Source organism: Adiantum capillus-veneris, chromosome 7 (genome assembly GCF_014529385.1).
Source record: "Adiantum capillus-veneris isolate H3 chromosome 7, ASM1452938v2, whole genome shotgun sequence".
Lineage (NCBI taxonomy): Eukaryota > Viridiplantae > Streptophyta > Polypodiopsida > Polypodiales > Pteridaceae > Adiantum > Adiantum capillus-veneris.
The window spans coordinates 36,100,526-36,120,706 of record NC_140937.1 but is presented as its reverse complement, the minus strand read 5'-3'; positions in this window follow the sequence as shown (position 1 = coordinate 36,120,706).

Genomic DNA, 20,181 nt, shown 5'->3' with positions numbered 1-20,181 from the left:
GTCCAAAGGGATAAGCAAGGAGTCAAAGGCAGAAGCCAAAGGGTTAGAGCGCAACAAAGAGGGATTCTTCTCTCTCTAACGGAGCAGAAGCCATTCCTGACTGAGATAATAAGTAGAAAGAACCAGAATTAGCAACACAGGGTAACTTTTTGCGGTAAATCGACATGCTTGATCTTATGTTCATCGACACCGATCACTGGCAGACATCTTGAATCATTGTAGGCTAAAATAGTTTGGCCTAGATTTTGTAAATGGGAGCTTAAACTCCTTGATTTGTAGTTAATTAAGTCGATGGTGCTATTAATAGCACCACCTTGGCTAACGTGCATCGGATTTTTGTCGATGTCATATAAAATCAATTAATTTAGCACCTTTGTTCCTGTTTCCAAGAGGTTTCTTGATAATTTTGCGGTGTAGTGCATCTTTTCTTCCCCTCTTTTCTCACAGCTAGCAACCCCGTGCTGACTCGACTCACATTTTGAGCACATATCCCCCGACAACGGGCTCGAGCAGGCTTGCCTATATATTAAGTTAAAGGCCCGTCAAGCTTTTTTGTTTTCTCCATTGGTTTTTTGGTATTTTGATTTTTCTTGGCGGGCACGATGAACTTTTTGTGGGTTATCAAGTTGCCCTTGACCGGCTTCCTTGTGGTTATGTTCAATATCACTATGTGAATATGGTAATAACACTTTGTGATCGATCACAATAAATTTTATTTGATTACATAAATCCCTAGCCCAAATGAGCATCTTTATATTTTACTTGTATAAAACCTATAAAATATCATTTGCATTTCATAAAGTTTACAACAAAAAAAGATAATTATAAAGTTTGAAATTAACAACATTCTCTAAATTACATATCAACAAAGGAGCAATTTTGAAATCTATAAATAAAGCCAAATTATTTTAGCTTTTATGTATAAATGAGTGTGATGTGTCATTGCGCTTTTAAAAGAGGACCACAAAAAAAGTATCAATCTACATCCTCCTCTTCCTCATCCAAAGGTACATAAGTGTGATCGCTCTGACTATACAACAATCAAAACCAAAATAAATAAATCAATAACATTTACTGAATATACTTACCATTCGTAGAGATCCAAATGCAGAGAAGTTGAACAGCTCACAAGAGATATTGTTGTTTTCTAACAACCATCACCAAGTATCAAGCTTTGTGTGTCTCTCTTGATACTTAACCATGTCTCTAGTAGCATGACTGATCAGAGTGATAATTTCCTAAAAACACTTTACATAAGCTAAAATATCTCCTCTATATAAGCTTACGTAATAAGAAATTGCTTATATATTTGCCTTTTTAAGCTGCTTTGCCTTCCGAACCATAGAGCGTGGGCATTTTCTAGCCTGAGGTTCATGTTGATGTCTATGGGAAGATTCCATTGCCGCTTTAGCAGCAGCCATGTTGCTGCCACGAAAGCTCCACTCTAGATTTGAGACATGATTTACCTGATTAGCGGTGGAATGTCATAGACATGATTGCATATTTTATAGAAAATTGTTTATATACCCATGCAATTGCATGGAGAAATGCTCATTGGGGGAGAGGGGGTTGGAAAGCGAGCATGTAATGTTTTCTTGACATAGTGTGTACGGAATGTTGGTCTTTGAACTTAAGAAAACAATTCTTATACGTTGAGTGAATAAGAATCTCCAAGTGGCACCAAAATGATCTTCCCGTGGAGTGTCAAAATCAACCTCGCCATCATATTTTACCCTATAGTAGCACCCATGTGTATCTACCACCAATGTGTTTTTGATTGGACATGAAAGAGCTATAGAAACCTTAAATAATCCACTACATGGACTATACATGTGTATAAATTAAGTTAACTAAGTACTCATGAGATTCAACATGACCAGCCCAAGCTTAGGTGCAGCTCCAAAAATCTAGTTTTCGACCATCACAAAGGTTGAAACTAGACAAATAGGTGTTGTTAGAAATGTTTCAAAGCCACCATGTAACTAGATGGTGTGACTTACAAAAACACTCCAACCTCTTGTTAATACATTCCTGCAAAAATGGATTGAAATGTGTAGCATAGAGAATAAACCAATTTGTCAACTAGGTCTTTTGTGTTAAAAAATTGTCAACACAATCACTATGAAAACACATAAAGCCTTAATTTATCTACACATACCACGTTGTGTATGTTTGAACTGTGGGGGAGCAGGAGAGAGAGCCCACTTGCTACTCTATGCAATGAGAGTGAAGGAGAAGAGGAGAGTGGCGCAGAAGAAGCACACGCAGAGAAAAAATACGTGAGAGAGAGAGAAAGAACGCGTAGAAGTTTGGGAAAAGTCACGATCGATCCATTTTGGGCTTGACCTTTGAGTATATGAGTAAGTGACTAGGGGGCCATTCACACTTGGGCCCCCTCACTTATAAGTCTTTTTAACTTATAAGTTAATAAGTACAAGGCACTTAGGCCTTTATTCCCTAACAACCTCCCACCTAAAGGCAATGTACCTTGGGAGAACAAAGAATCAGCTAACTATGATACATCAGCTGATCATGCACTTACTCATCCAACACCCATCATCTGACGGCAATATGCAAACCGCTCTGCTGGAAGACTCTTGGTCAAAAGATCTGTAGGATTGTCATCTGTGTGCACCTTGACAAGTGTAATGCTCTTGTCATCAAGCACACTCCTGATAAAATGATACTTCACCTCTATGTGCTTTGTCTTGGCATGAAAAACAGGATTCCTTGCAAGCATAATAGCACTCTGACTATCGCAGTGTAGCACAGGAACCGGTGACTTAATGCCAAGCTCTTCTACCAAACGCATGAGCCACAAAGCTTCTTTGCATGCCTCAGTGGCAGCCACATACTCAGCCTCAGTGGTAGACAAAGCAACACATTTTTGCAGTCTAGAAATCCAAGAAACTGCACCTCCTGTGAATGTAAACACATATCCAGAGGTAGACTTCCTGCAATCTGGATGTCCAGCAAAATCTGCATCTGTAAAGCCATGCACAGATGTCTCACTCTTCCCAAAACAAATGCACAAGTCTTTAGTGCCTTTCAAGTATCTCAAGATACACTTCACTGCTTCCCAATGCTTTTTGCCAGGATTGCTCATGTACCTACTTACCACTCCCACCGCAAATGCAATGTCCGGACGTGTAGCAACCATAGCATACATCAAACTGCCAACAGCTGATGCATAAGGAATCTTGGCCATTTCAGCCCGCATATCATCTGTGTTTGGGCAGTCATGTGCAGTCAGTTTTACATATGGAGGCAGCGGAGTACCAAGTGCCTTTCCCCCATCCATATGAAAATGATGTAGCACCTTATTAACATAATCTCATTGAGATAGATACAGACGCCTGTTGGGTCTATTTCGAGAGATACGCATGCCCAAAATATGATTAGCATCACCAAGATCCTTCATGTCAAAGCGATTCTTTAGGCTTTGCTGTAATGCATCCAACTCCGTGACATTTTTACCCGCAATAAGCATGTCATCAACATACAAAATCAGCAATAGAAGAGATCCATCACTTGCCGTTTTGATATACAAACAGTGATCAGAATTACTTCTTTTGTATCCTTGAGACCTCATGAATGTATCAAACTTGTGATACCATGCACGGGGAGACTGTTTCAAACCATACAAGCTCTTCAAGAGTCGACATACTTTCTTCTCTTGCCCCTTTGACACAAAACCTTCTGGCTGCATCATATAGATCATCTCAAGCAAATCGCCATGCAAAAACGCTGTTTTGACATCCATTTGCTTTAACTCCATATCTTCAGAAGCAACCAGGCCTAAAACAAGACGTAATGTGGCAAGCTTTACAACAGGAGAAAAAATCTCATCAAAATCAACACCATGCTTTTGCTTGTACCCTTTAGCAACCAAACGTGCCTTGTACTTAGAAGAAGCATCAGATGTGACCTTGGTCTTGTAAACCCATTTACATGGCAGAGCCTTATGCCCTTTAGGCAAATTAACCAAGTCCCATGTATGGTTTTTCTCCAAAGACTGCATTTCCGAAACCATTGCTTTGAACCATTTCTTACTGTCTTCCCGTTGCATAGCCTCTTTATAGCAAGACGGCTCACCACAATCAGTGAGCATGACATAGTCCAAAGACGGTTCATATCTATCGGGGGGCCTTGTCACCCGAGTAGACCTACGCACCCAATGATCCATAACATGTGGATTTTCAGCCTGTAAACCATCAAAAACAGCAGGCTGTTCAGTCGGTTGCATCGCAACAACGGGCGGTCTAGGAGCATCAACCTGTTCCCCTACCTGTGGTGCATCAATGGCAACTTGTTGGGGCTGATTTTCAGCAGCTAATGGCTGATTTTCAGCACCATTTTCAGCATGTAAAGGCTGATGAACATTGGGCCTTCTTGGCTGTCCATATGTAACATCTTCACGAAAAACAACCCGACGCACTTCCTCGACCTTTGTGGGCTGTTTGTGCATGCAATTCTCATTGAAGATGACATCATTGCTACGTATGATTTTCCGTAATGCGGGATCCCATAATCTATACCCCATTTCACCATCCTCACCATATCCTAGGAAAATGCATTTATGAGACTTTGGTTCTAGTTTGGTGCGCAGTTCACTCCGGATGTGAACATAGGCCTCACAACCAAACACTCTTAAATGTGCATATGAGGGTGGCTTGCCAGACCACACCTCCTCAGGCACCTTTCCACCCAAAGCCTTGCTAGGTGAGCGATTAATCAAGTGAATAGCTGTTTGCACAGCTTCTGCCCAAAAACCATGAGGTAATGCAGCATGTGACAGCATACTCCGAACTTTCTCTTGGATAGTTTGGTTCAACCTCTCTGCAACTCCATTCTGAGAGGGATTAAAAGGAGCTGTGAGCTCTCTTTTAATACCTTTAGTAGCACAAAAGTCAATAAATGCTTTTGATACATACTCCCCCCCATTGTCTGAGTGCAAAGACCTAAGCTTCTTGTCAGTTTGATTCTCAACAAACGCAAGAAACTTCTTGAAAGTATCCAAAACATCGCTTTTAGCACGTATTGGATACACCCACACCTTACGTGTAGCATCATTGATAAACGAGACAAAATATTTCTTTCCCCCTAAGGACAACTGTGGCATTTCACATACATCGGAATGCACTAAGTCTAACCTGTCAGACTTCAAAGAAAGAGACCTTTTGTGCGGTGTTTGACTGTGCTTACCATAAATACAGTGCTCACAATGAGAAAAATCAGCATACCTCAAACACAGCAAATAGCCACAACGAGACAGAGTTTCCATTCCTCTTTTACTCATGTGTCCCAACCGGCCATGCCACAAAGAAACACTTGGCTGCTCGGTTACAGCGACAACATGGTCACGCACACTAGATACATGCAAAGGATACAAAGTGTCCGATTTACAACCCTTGGCTACAATCCGGGCCCCTTTACAAATTTTCCACTTGCTATCACCAAAAGTGGTGTGATAGCCTGCATCATCTAGCTACCCTGTACTAATCAAACTCTTTTTGAGTTGTGGCACATGGCGCACTTTGTGCAAAACAAAAGTCATACCATCAGCAAAGGAAAACTGGACACTGCCAATACCTGCAATGTCACATGCATAGTTGTCTCCCAAATAAACAGTGCCCTGCACCTCACCTGAGTACTGTGTAAACCAATCCCTATGAGGTGTTACATGAAAGGAGGCACCTGAATCAAGAATCCAAGTATGCATGTCCACATCAGAACCCATAGCAAGGGTATGTGCATCCACAGAAGAGGCATTGAGTACATCAGTGCTGCTGTCACTGTCACAACTACTAGCAACATTGATTTCCTCAATCAACACAGTGCTCTTCTTGGCATTTCCCTTGTCCTTTGCATCAGTTTCAGCACCCTTGTTCTTCTCTTTCTTCCACTCATAGCATTCCCGTTTATAATGCCCTTTCTTTCCACAATGATGACACACAACATCTTTCCTACGAGATTTGCTGCGTGCCCTGTCCTTACTGTCAGATTTCTCCCTCTGTTGAGACCTGCCTCTCAAGTGCAATGCATTAGAAGACCCACCTGTGGTGTTCTTCCTGTTCATCTCTTCCATCAAGAGAGAACTCTCTACATCTGCATACTTAAGTGACGCACTTGAGTTACTAAGAGCTGTCCGGAATACATCCCAACTCTCGGGCAATGTGCATAGCAGAAAAGTAGCTTTGAACTCCTCATCAATCGTGAATTTCAGCTCTGTCAGTTGGCTGAAAATAGAATTGAATTCATTGAGGTGCACTGACATGTGCGTGCCCTCCTTCATGCGGAGATCCATAAGCTTCTTAAGCCAATACACTTTACTGGCAGCACTCTGCTGTGCATACAACTCGTCTAAACGCTTCCACATGCCCCATGCTGTCTGCTCATTCTCTACATTGAAGAGTAAATTGTCAGACACCGAAAGCATGATCGTGGAGCGAGCCAACTCGTCCACTTCTTCCCATTCTTCAACCTCCATATCATCCGGTTTCACACCCTGTAACTTAATAGGTTTCGCCTGTTTCTTCTGCAACATCACATTATAACATTGCTTCTTCCATATAGCAAAGTTATGGGCCCCTTCAAGCTTGCGAATGTGCAACAAATTGCCACTTTCACTGCTAGAAGCCATTCTGAGTGATTGCAAACACTGAAACCCTGTTTTGCCGACCTAAACACGTCCAAATGTGCGCAATCGGGCAAAAACAGCTTGCTGTTACAGAAAAATAGGGAGCAAATTTCACGCGAAATCACCCCAAAACGGCGTACATTCACTGCCAAACCCTTACCAAAGGTTTCCACAAGGTGTATACATCATTTGCTTGCTGAAATTCCCTGTTTTAGGGCAAAAATCAGACCTGTAAACACCTGTTTTGCTGAATTTTCAGAACCTCGTTGGTGGAAACACCTGTAAGATTGACTTGTGAGACTTGCCCTAATGAAATTGCATCAAATTGACCCCGAAATTGGTCAATTTCAGCAGAAATAGACTGTTGTTCGCCAGTTTTTGAAACCCTAATTTTGGGGAAACTGTCACCGGAGGTCGATTCTACACGGTGAGAGGATCCTTCGCGATAGAGTTGATCGAAAACGGTTGAATATCCTTCCCGCAGCGAGCAAGAACAGAATTCTGATCTGTGTTGCGAAAATGGCTCTCTTGGAAACCCTAAAGCTCTGATACCATGTGTGGGGGAGCAGGAGAGAGAGCCCACTTGCTACTCTATGCAATGAGAGTGAAGGAGAAGAGGAGAGTGGCGCAGAAGAAGCACACGCAGAGAAAAAATACGTGAGAGAGAGAGAAAGAACGCGTAGAAGTTTGGGAAAAGTCACGATCGATCCATTTTGGGCTTGACCTTTGAGTATATGAGTAAGTGACTAGGGGGCCATTCACACTTGGGCCCCCTCACTTATAAGTCTTTTTAACTTATAAGTTAATAAGTACAAGGCACTTAGGCCTTTATTCCCTAACATGAACGGCCTTTCCTCGCCATGGAGGTCCTTGGGAATCAAATCTTGGGCTGGAGGATCGTGACTCATATCCTTCACAAAATGAAAAATCCAAATTAAGGACCAAGAAGCAAGAAGAATGCCATAAACAAGTCTTGAAATTTATCTTAGAACTTGAATATAATGCTTACCAAGGGGGACAAACAATCTTTGACATGCTTGCATACTTGGGGGGGTTCACTATCCAGTACCCCCGTATATAACGTGTGTTCACATGGTATAAAAAAAAACCCCTCTTTTAACATGTCTGAATGAATAAAAGGACCCCTTATTTTAAGAATTTTTTTCAAAATTGAATTTAAAACTCCCTTATTTTAATGTATTTTTGTTAAATTGCCTAAATTTTTGTGCATTTTAAAACCCTTCCTTTGAACTCACGTTATACATTTACATGATTACATAGTGTACCCCCCAAGCTTGCATAAAACAAAAAATCCTCCATGTGTGCTTCTATCAAAAGATGTGAGTCTAAAGAGATACATAGAGATATTTGACGGAGTTGGTACATACTCCTGAGGTGCATCATCAACGGAACTCTCAATGCCATGATAATATAGAGAACGATGGCACAATGAGTTTGTCTATTAATTCCACATCAACTTGGGTACATTGGAGCTTATAACAGACATTGAAAACTTGAGCATGAATGAACCCCACCCTTACCTCACCTCTTGGGGGATTGACAAACATTGAAACAAGCAAAGCATTCATCAAAATCTGGGTTTGCTTGTGAGCAAGCAAACACATTCATATCATAAAGGTTGTCTAGGTGCAAGTATCTTGCCAAAGAGGGAAGAACAAAAAACCATGAAAATGTCTGCTCTATCTTTGACTAGACACTAGCAAAGGTAGATCTCTTCAATCTTCTTCACACCATTCTCAATTTCGTCTATATCAAAAGTGCCCTCTTTCGAACCCCTGTTCAAAATCTTTAAAAAAATTGACCATGCACACCTGCTCCATGTGGACCACCATGCTTTGTCTCCCTCCTATGGGACATGTACAAGAGGCCATGTACATGCTTGCCATAGCTCCTCTTTAAGATCATGTGCAAGGAAATACACACAAAATTCTGACACAATACTGCTATTTGCATCTCAATAGAGTTAAGAGTTTGTCAAGAGTTTGAGGCAAACCTTCATGAGGCAAAGCTCCAACGTAATCAAAACGCAGAGAGAATGTTTCAAAAAGCAACAATGTGTGCCCACGACAGTAGCATGGCATGAGCCACATGTTGAGGTAGTCACTTCAAGCATGAGCAGGTTGGCCATCAACGCTCATGTAGCAATTTGCAGAATCTCTTTGAAACAAAAAACGTGCAGGTTATTGAGAAGTGCAGGTCATGCAGGTTTTAGGCATTTTGGCTCTCTTCCTAAGGGGCTTTACACACATCAATGCCCACTCTCTTGGGCAGTGCTCGGGAAGTGGTCATGCGAGAATGATTATCTTTCGAAGGTAACTATGTAAAACTAAGCTGATTCATTTAATCATTAGACAACAACCATGTTTTCTATGATCACATGCAAAGAAAGCTTGCATAGAAACAACCAACTATAAAGGTCCAATGGTGGGTGGTGATCACAATGTGTATCCAGTGATTGCAGTGTGAGCAAGTGTGATGGGGCCTAACTTGCTCGCTGATCATGAAGAGCCACTGCTGAGAGTGCACTTTCAGTCGCAAAAGCCCATGTCTCTGCAATCAAAGCTTTCACATAAAGTTGTCACAGGCTAGAATAGTTTGGATGATTTGCTCCTAGCTACATTGTACAACTATGCCAATTTTGGCATAGTCACAAAAGCACATGCATAGTTCTACTATGCTTACCTCATTTGCTTGCATGACCACAACGAAAGCATAATTATAAAAAAAAGTAACTAATACTAGGCCTCGTGTGACAAGGTGCTTTACACATAAAGCACTTGATTTAATTTGAGATGTAGCGACAAGTGCATGGCTTATCATTGGTTGCTAGCTGGAAGATCCACGGATCAAGCATTTGGTGCAACATTCTATATTTGGACAGGGATAAACGGAATCCAAAGCTTGGGTGGCCCTTTTTTGTGTAAAAAACTTGTGACTCCCACATGTATCCCACGCTCTTGCATCTTAGCATTGTCAGGTGCCATATTGGTGTTGTGTAAAATGCCTGAAGTGCCCACTGTCCATTGTACAGAGTGCCCATTTTCTAGTACCCGTGACCATGAAAAGAAAAACATTGAGTCTCTTGAGGACTAAGAGGGCAACCATCTAGACATGATCATTTGGACGCAATTGTTTGGTCCTTGGAGTTAAAAATGTAGGCCATTTAATTTTTGATACTAGTCACATAAGCCTTGCAAAAATAGCACCAAAAACTGGCAAGTGCCAATGGAAGAGGTAGTTCTTCCTTTTTGGACAGTTTTTCAACCACCTCATAAAGAAGAGGCACTTAGACAATGCAAAATTCTTCTAGTTTTGGTCTATGAGAATGCAACCACCACTATAAATCACCACTAGGGGCCTCTTTATCAGGCCTATGTGAAGGTCGTCTAAGAAATTCCATGTATCAAAATGCTAAACCCCATCAAAAAAAGTAAATTATTTTTGAAGGCCAATAAAATCTTAGGCCTTCTATTGCATTCTAATTTTTTATTGGGTCTGTTAGGAAATAAGACGTAGCTAAATAGATAATTGAGTAGATTACTTAATGGAGAGAGACAGATTTATATACACGAGATTATAGAGTAGAGAGAGAGAGAGAGAGAGAGAGAGAGAGAGAGTACACATGATATACGTGGTTCACCCAATGTGGGCTAAGTCCACGGGAAAGTAGCCACTCAATGGCTTTAGTACTTCAAAACAAGAAGTAGTTTACAAAGGGATTATACCCTTAATAGAGCTCCCGCCTTGCTTCACTCTCACCACCTCACACTCACCTTGTTGCATCAACTTCACACTATGAAATGTGTGTAGAAATGGCCTCCTTTTATAGGCCAAAAGGGCTGCCCTCTCTTATGAGAGACAGCCATGTGTAGCCGCCCTTGTGCGAATAAGTCCAAATCGGACCCTCCAATCCGCCCATGTGTGGCTGCCCTTGAGAAGACAAGTCCGCTTTTGAATTCGGCCACCGGCCACCGGCCATTGACTTCCGACCACCGGCCATCGGCCATTGACTACCGGCCACCGGCCAACCGACCGATTGTTTTCCGACCACTTTCCGGCCGCCGTCCGGCCATAACATTCCGGCGAAAAAAAAAGTTTCGGGGGCCTCCGTCCCCGAGGCCTTTAAAGTTGCCCCTGATTCTTGTCCGTGAAAATTTTGGTTTTCGGTGAGTGATTTTCCTTCATGCACGATGGGTCTCCTCATAATGGGGGCCTTACAAATGTGCGCTTTTACCACAGAAAATTACAAGGGTAAATCAGGCTCCATACTTAACAATCTCCCACTTGGAGACTGATCTCCAAACCAAACCTGTGACTGCTTTCCATTCTGGCTTCTTATCCTTGAATGCCGATTGAAGATGAGAAAAAGCTCAACTTCTCCTTGTTGACCACCTTTGTAAACATGTCTGCAGGATTTTCACTTGTATGCACCTTTCCTAGCTTTAGTTGTCCCTCTTCCAAAAGAGTGCGTATGAAGTGATATCTCACCTCAATGTGCTTTGTCCTTGAATGAAAGGCTGAGTTCTTCGCAAGATGGATAGCGCTTTGGCTATCACTGTACAAGACACAATTGTCTTGTTTGAATCCAAGCTCTTCTAAGAATCTGTGAAGCCACAGAATTTCTTTGCTTGCCTCCGTCATTGCTACATACTCTGCTTCCGTGGTAGAAAGTGAAACCACTTTCTGCAGCTTTGAAGCCCAGCTTACTGCTGTGCCTCCAACCGTGAACACATAGCCAGTAGTGCTCCTTCGAGTATCTTTGTCACCTGTCATATCTGCATCAGCATACTCTTCTAGAAAAATATCAGTTCCTCCAAAATACAAAGCATTTGTTGTTGTCCCTTTTAGATACCTAAGTATCCACTTCACAGCTTGCCAATGCTTTTTACCTGGGTTGTCCATGAACCTACTCACAACTCCCACTGCATGTGCAATGTCTGGCCTTGTCCAGACCATAGCATACATTAGAGAACCTACCGCTGCAGCATATGGAACTTTAGACATATAGGCTATCTCCTCTTGTGTCTTTGGACACATATCCTTCGTTAGTTTAAAATGACCAGCCAAAGGTGTAGAAACTAGTTTTGCATTTTGCATTGCAAACCTTTCTAGTACCTTCTTGATGTAGTCTTCTTGAGATAACTTTATTGTCTTCTTCGTCCTGTCCCTTGATATTTTCATACCAAGTATCCTCTTTGCAACACCTAAATCTTTCATTGAAAAAGATTTGGACAGCTCCTCTTTTAGGTCTTTGATGTCCTGCATGTTAGCACTTGCAATCAACATGTCATCAACATACAACATTAGGATGATGAATTTCCCATCTCCCAAATTCTCCGTGTAGACGTAGTGATCCGAGTTGCATCTTGTGAATCCATGATCCAACATCCATCGATCAAACTTCAAGTACCATTGTCTTGATGCTTGCTTTAAACCATACAAGCTCTTCTTTAATCTGCAAACCATTTTATCCTTACCTTTTACTTCATACCCCTTTGGTTGAAGCATGTAGATTTCCTCCTCTAAGTCACCGTGAGGGAATGCCGTATTTACATCCATTTGCTCGAGATTTAGATCATGAGCAGCCACAAGGCTTAAGACAAGCCTAATTGAGTTCATTTTTACAACAGGAGAAAATATTTCATTGAAGTCAATACCTTTCTTTTGAGAAAAACCTTTTACCACAAGCCTAGACTTGTACCTTTTCTTCCCACCTTCTTCTTCCTTTAGCTTGTACACCCATTTGTTTTGAAGTGCCGGCTTACCTTTAGGCAACTCAACCAACTCCCATGTTTGGTTGCGATGTAGTGAGTCCATCTCCACTTGCATGCTCTTCGTCCATTCTTCTTTGGATTCATGTTGCATAGCTTCTTCATATGATTCCGGCTCTCCAGAATCTGAGATCAAGAGATGGTTGAAGGAAGGAACAAACCTTTCTAGAGGTCTACTTGCTCTTGTAGATCTTCGGGGAATAGGTTGAGGCTCCTCATTTGGTTGACGTTGTTGCACATTGTCACCGTTTGCAGTCCTTGAGTCTTCACCGTCCTCAAGCTCCATGTACTCATCACCTGTTTCTTTTGTTTGTTTTCTTTCCAAGTAATCTTTGTACATATTTTGTTCGTTAAAAGTTACATCCATACTCCTTAAGATTTTACCATCTTCAGGATTCCATAGGCGATACCCAAAGTCTCCTTCTCCATAGCCAATGAAGAAACACTTTTTGGACTTTGCATCTAACTTTGATCTTAGGCTTCTATCTATGTGCATGAAAGCCTCACACCCAAACACTTTGAGAAATGCATAATTCACCGGTTTACCTGTCCATGCCTCTTCTGGAACTCCCCCATCCAATGCCGTTGCGGGTGACCGATTGATTAAGTACACAGACGTACTTACAGCTTCCGCCCAAAACTCAAGCGATAGGCCTGCATGTAGCCGCATGCTTCGTGCTCGTTCCATGATTGTCCTGTTCATCCTTTCCGAAATCCCATTTTGTTGAGGTGTCCTTGGGGTTGTCCTTTGCCTCTGAATGCCATTGCTAGCAGAAAAGCTTTCAAAAGCTTGGCTGCAATATTCGCCTCCATTGTCGGATCTGAGGCATTTAACTTTGGTACCTGTTTCATTCTCCACAAAGGCTTTCCACCTTTGAAATATGGAAAATACATCGGATTTATTCTTCATGACATAAACCCATGTTTTTCTAGTCGCATCGTCTATGAATGTTACATAGTACAATGAGCCACCAAGTGATGGTGTACTTGCATGACCCTAAACATCAGAATGAACCAACTCAAGTTTTTTATTTTTTCTTTCATTTCCTGATTTTTGAAATTTTACCCTCTTTTGTTTACCATAAACACAATCTTCACAGAACTCTAAGTCCACTTCTTTCAAACCTGGTAGAAGCTTCTTTGTTTGAAGGATTTGCATTCCTTTGGCACTCATATGCCCAAGTCGGTAGTGCCACACCGCACTGTCAACTTCTGTAGTTGCTGCACAAGCTGAAGGTTGCGTGCTAACAGTACACAAGTAAAGTGTACCGACTTTTTCACCCTTGGCAACCACCAAAGATCCCTTTGAGATCTTCCACCGTTTGTTTCCGAATGCAATGTTGTGACCTTCATCGTCCAATTGTCCTGTAGAGATCAAATTTTTGCGAAGAGAAGGAACATGCCTAACATCTTTAAGCTTCCATTCATTTCCGTTAGCAGTTTTGACAGAAACTGTACCTTTGCCGACAATCTCACAAGCTTCATCATCTCCCAAGTATACATACCCAAAATTACCTTTGGTGTAGTCTTGGAAATGTTGCTTGTGTGGTGTCGCATGGAATGAAGCCCCGGAATCTACTATCCAGGAATTAGACACATTGTCTAATGAGAGAATTAGAGCATCTTGCTCTACTTTACCTGCCACATTGGCCTCCGATGTTGGCTTGTTGTCTTGAGACTCTGTCTCCTTCTTCTTCTTGGACCAGCAATTCTTCTTGACATGGCCCTTCTTGCCGCAGTTCCAACATTCAAGAACTGACTTTGTGCGTGACTTGCTCCGCCTTGAGCGATCACGACCCTTTTGGTTTTTGTACCTCTCCTTAAGCCTTCCTCTTGTTTCCACTGATAGTGCAGCACTTGATGATTCTCCTGTGCTTCTCCTTCGCATTTCCTCGCTTAGGAGAACACCCACAACATCATCAAACTTAAGAGTATTTGTGCCAAAGATAGAATTACTGATAGCCATCACAAGGTTGTCCCAACTATCCGGTAGAGATGATAGTATAAGGAGAGCTCGTACTTCGTCATCGAAATTGATTTTCACTGATTGAAGTTGACTTATGTTTGTGTTAAAGTCATTTAGGTGTTCTGCAACTGAACCATTCTCTGCCATCTTTAGATTGAACAAGCGCTTCATAAGAAATACCTTATTGGATGCCGATGGTTTCTCGTAGAAGTCGAAGTGACTTCATCAAGTCCTCCATGGTCTTCATCTCGGAAACATTGAAGGCCACCGTTGACGCCAAGCTTAACCGGATTGTTCGGAGTGCTTTTCGATCAAGGACAATCCATGCTTCATCTGCCATTGTTGCGGGCTTCTTCGTAAGACCGCCTAGTGGCAAATAGAGGTCCTTCTGGTAGAGATAGTCTTCAATCTACATCTTCCAATGTTGGTAGTTTTTGCCGTTGAACTTCTCAATCTTGAGCTTCCCTTCCTCCGCCATAACTCCCACTCAATTCAAGGAATCCTTTCCTTGAGATAATTTAGCTACGAGCAAACCTTGCTTTGATACCAGTTGTTAGGAAATAAGACGTAGCTAAATAGATAATTGAGTAGATTACTTAATGGAGAGAGACAGATTTATATACATGAGATTATAGAGTAGAGAGAGAGAGAGAGAGAGAGAGAGAGAGAGAGTACACACGATATACGTGGTTCACCCAATGTGGGCTACGTCCACGGGAAAGCAGCCACTCAATGGCTTTAGTACTTCAAAACAAGAAGTAGTTTACAAAGGGATTATACCCTTAATGGAGCTCCCGCCTTGCTTCACTCTCACCACCTCACACTCACCTTGTTGCATCAACTTCACACTATGAAATGTGTGTAGAAATGGCCTCCTTTTATAGGCCAAAAGGGCTGTCCTCTCTTATGAGAGACAGCCATGTGTAGCTGTCCTTGTGCGAATAAGTCCAAATCGGACCCTCCAATCCGCCCATGTGTGGCTGCCCTTGAGAAAACAAGTCCGCTTTTGAATTCGACCACCGGCCATTGACTTCCGACCACCGGCCAACCGACCGATTGTTTTCCGACCACTTTCAGGCCGCCGTCCGGCCATAATATTCCGGCGAAAAAAAGTTTTGGGGGCCTCCGTCCCCAAGGCCTTTAAAGTTGCTCCTGATTCTTGTCCGTAAAAATTTTGGTTTCCGGTGAGTGATTTTCCTTCATGCACGATGGCTTCTCCTCATAATGGGGGCCTTACACAAATGTGCGCTTTTACCACAGAAAATTACAAGGGTAAATCAGGCTCCATACTTAACAGGGTCTTCTAATCATGATAAAAGGCGAAATTCACAACTTGAGTTTTACAAATCAAAGTGTTGTATGACATCCATATGGCCATTAGTGTTTCGATTACACACAACTCTAAGGGGGAAAGAGTGTTTTAATTGGATGTAGAGATCCGCAAATCCCTTGAGCTGGTTTTGCTCAAGATGACGGTCCAATAGCACCTGTCTCAAATCTTATAACGAAATTGCTTTTCCACTTTAATCCCAAAGCCTATCTCAAATCTCATGAGGGTTTTTGTTTGTTGATAATGGATTTTCACAGGTTTTAATTAGCTCACTTGCTTGGGTTTCATCCGTTGCTTAGAGTCTACAATAATGCCTTTGTTGTGCATCCATCCATTTGAGAATCACCTTCTTGACAACCTGCGGGGTTCTGAATTGAAACAAATTCACAAACTATCCCACACACACCCAAAAAATGGTAATGACAAACTTACTCCGACAATAGCTCTTTCTTTCCAAATCCTATAGCAAGTTTGTGTATGCCTTCAGATATTTCTTCATATGTGGAGTAGGTAAAGCAATAATGCATCACAATTAGCTAGATGGACATAAACAAATGTATTCATGTTTCTTGATGTATTGGATTTGAAAAACCCCTGCAATAAATTTACCCTTAATTGATTATTTATGACCCTAATGTATAGTAAATTATGTAAGGCTTTAGCAAATTTAGAACCCTTTCGTTGAACGCACGCGCTATGTAAGCTATCTTACATACTCCATAGTGGACACCCCAGGCTTGGAATCTAGAAACTAATTTAGCTTACACCAGTTATCAATATAGTCAAGGTTAAATAGATGTGGAATTATAAAACACTACAGAGAGCTCTGAATCCTATTCTTCTTCTTCTTTGCACAAAGTATTAGTTCAAAGAAGGACATTAACATCATTCGCTTTACTTCCAATATATATTGGTGTGATAAGCTTTAATGTTGAAACAAAACATATTTGCCCTACTCGCTCTACACGCCTATTAATCGGAATCTCCCCAGATCCGCCCCCCCTCTCTTCTCTCTCTTCCCTCGGCTGTCGTGCCACGTGGTTCGCCATCGTTGCCTCTGCAAAGGAGCTCCTCAATCCCATCCACAGTGAAGCGTAGTCCCCCGCCTTGCAACTTCTTGCGCCATTAGTCACCAGTCGTCGTTGCCCTTGTCGCGAATGGCAAAAAAAACAGCCTCCCCTAGTGCTCGCGCAGATGTGAGCTTGCAGATCACTGCCACGCCCAGCCCACCTTGCAGGTTTTGCACAGGCCTGGTGACCACTGCTCTGCCAGCCTAAGGACCAATGCCCACAGAGGAAGGAGCGAAACACACCGCATCGCGTCCGACGTAGAGAGAATCTCTCCCTCTCTCTCTCTCTCTCTGCGCTCGTCGACGCATGGCATGTCCACCCTCTCTCTCTCTCCCCACGTGCCATGAGTTCTTTTTTTCTCCTCAAGGCCTAAGCGAATCTCCCCATATTCCAACGAAACTAATGACCCCAAAATTGGGGACACCTACATAGTGCATTCTCAAGCATTATTAACAACTCTTTGAAGAGAACAAAAACATCGAGGGGATTTCTTATTATATCCTTGGGTACTGACATCTAATTAACGAGTTTCTTGTGCAAGGAATTTGCACTACAAACCCGATATGTGGTCCCAATCTTTGCAGCAGGACACATTAATGGGAATCTACAAGAGATCCTTTTGAAAATAAAAAGGAAAAAGGGGGGCAGAGGAGGATTGGCACGTGGAGAGGGGAGAGTGAGAGAGAGAGAGAGAGAGATAATTTAAGGTGTCTTGGGATAGTTTCCTGCGACGTTAAAATTCGCTTCTTCTTCTTCTCTCACTGTGCTGAGGACGAAGTGATGGCCCATCAATCTCTCTCTCTCTCTCTCTCTTTGTCGCACTAGGACATGGGTATGACTTGTGGGGGCGATTAAGAGGCATCGATGCCGTGCACAGATGACATGGGCTCTGTCTATCTCTCTCTCTCTCTCTCTCTACGTCAGTTGTGAGATCGGGGCACTATTCAGCCATTGCGGGCAAAGCAAGGTGAGGAGCTTGCTCACGGTCTGAGGATGGGTGGTGAGGCCTGCGCATGGCGTCTGTTTTGATGCGAAGCCAGGCCTGCCGTTTCTAGTCCGCAGAGGAGAGGGGGACGATGAGGCCTCTCTCTCTCTGTTGTCATTTCAGTCCGCATAGGAAACGAGGGCCTTGAGGCCTGTCTCTCTCCGTTTCAGTCTGTAGAGGAGACGAGGGCCATTAATGAGGTGGCGAAGCTCGGGCGGTGGGCAGAGGCTTCTCTGCAAGCTATGGGCTGCGTAGAGCGGGCAACCTGTCTATAGGGTTGAGTGCAGGCTCCAGGTGTGTGCCCAGTTTGGGGTTGGGTGTGCAGGCAGATTTGAAGGATCTGCATGATGTGCAGAGACGTGAAGCTAGGGGCTGCATCATGTGTGCACGATGAAAGGAGTGTCTGATTGCACGTGATGCTCAATCTTGCATGTGCACACAGAGAGGTTCGAAGGTGCAAAGGATTGAGCATGTCGCAGGGCTACAACACGGAGCGGGTTGCGAGACAAGACGAGAGCATCAAAGGAGCAAGCATATGGAACGTGTGCATCGACTCCAACCGAGTGTTGGTTTTAAAAGTTAAGGCCTTGTGAGAATCTTAGGTGTTAATTAATTAATGTTGGACGAACAGACCCATATGGAGTAGCCAGCCTTTTTTATTTTAGCTAAAAATATGAAGGCAATGGGGAAGACGAGGTAAAATTTGTCGGTTTCAGTGTACTTGGTGGACAAACTATTAGTGAAGATATTTTTTTAAAGCACATCTTGAGCTTTTTTCGTGAATGTCTTTGAGTAATACACTTCACACATCCTATAAATATTCAAAAATTTTAGCTAGTATATATGTCTCTCCAATTTTGCAAGTAGGTCACGTTAGCTGGAATCTAGCAAGATACTCCCACTACTTTGAGGACAAAAAAGGAGGAGATGGCACGTGTAGGAGAGAGAGAGAGAGAGAGACAGAGAGAGAGAGACGTGTCGTTTGTGCGCAACAAGGCAACGAGGCAGTGGGAGTTGTCTCTGCGCAACGCGGTAGTGGGAGCAAGAAAGCATGGAGCCAGGCAGGGAGGGGTCAACAACGAGACATGTCTCGGGCCAAAAGAGCAATGGGGTAGGAGGCTGCGATACTGCACGTTGCTTGAGGTGATTGTGATAGTGAGGGGATGAGGGAATCTGCCCTTGTGTGAAGAGGTGACGGGCCCTTTGGCAGGCGGGCCAATTGCGTCGTCGAGACCTTAGAGAGCAAGACGTTGGCTGAGTGATGAGGCGTAGCTCCAACGCTGAGAGTGGGTGGTCTCTGCAAAGGCTCGACCTGAGCAGTGATGGAAAAGCAGCAAATCAGATGTCTGTAGTGCCCAAGGGAAAGCAACGCAGGGGCGTGTAGTTCCCAGGGAAAAAAAACGCAGGTAGGAACTGAGGCGAAGGTAGAACATTTAGTTTGAGAAAACTAGAAGAAGGAATCTAAACGTCTAATTAATTAATGGGGAGTGAGATAGACCCAGTATGTAATTAGCTAGTATGTTGGTCTAATTTTGCGAGGAGGTCAATTTATGGGGTATCTAGGAAGATGCTGGCAATTTTTTGAGGAGAAAAACGCTCGAGATGATACGCGTCAGAGAGAGGGAGAGAGAGCCGTCAACCTGGCCATCCTCGGGCATCCCAGCTGTCAGGAGGTTTGTGCCTTGCTGCGACCGTTGCGAGCGGTAATGAGGAGACGAGCAGGAGAATAAGTGGTGCGGCTCGGAGCACTCTGAGGGCTGCAAGTCTAAGTCTGTGTGTGTGTGTGTGTGTGTGTGTGTGTGTGTCTTTTTGGCTTGCATGGGAGGATCGTGTCGACCTGCATACTTTACTCCCTCTGCGTACGTCTTTGATGGTCACGGTGCTGTCGCGTACATATATGGTGGTCGCGCTGTGGAAGGGTGGCAGTATGCGAAGAGTGTGTGTGTGTGTGTTTGCTGCAAGTAGGCGCAGTTTGTTGGAATGCACCGACATGCAGCACAAAGCAGCGGAGGGGGTAGGGCGGTACCGCACCGAGGGGCACTTGTAGGAGGGGGAGATGGGCCGGACGGAGCAGAGGGCGCAGGAGGTCCCTTGCAGGCGACCTCGCGCGTGCACCGCATCCAAGTCAGGCCTTTCGTTTGAAAGTTAAGCTGCAGGCGAATCTTTTGAAAAAATTAATTAATCAAATGAACCTAGACCCAATACATAGGAGGAAAGCTAGACTTTTTGGGTTGGAGTGAAAAATAAATAAGGAGTTTATTGTGACACACCAACCCACTCACAAACATAGACACAAGCACCATCTCCCTCTCCTCAAGCCTTGTTGTGTGTGTGTGTGTGTGTGTGTGTGTGTGTGTGAGAGAGAGAGAGAGAGAGAGAGAGAGAGAGAGAGAGAGAG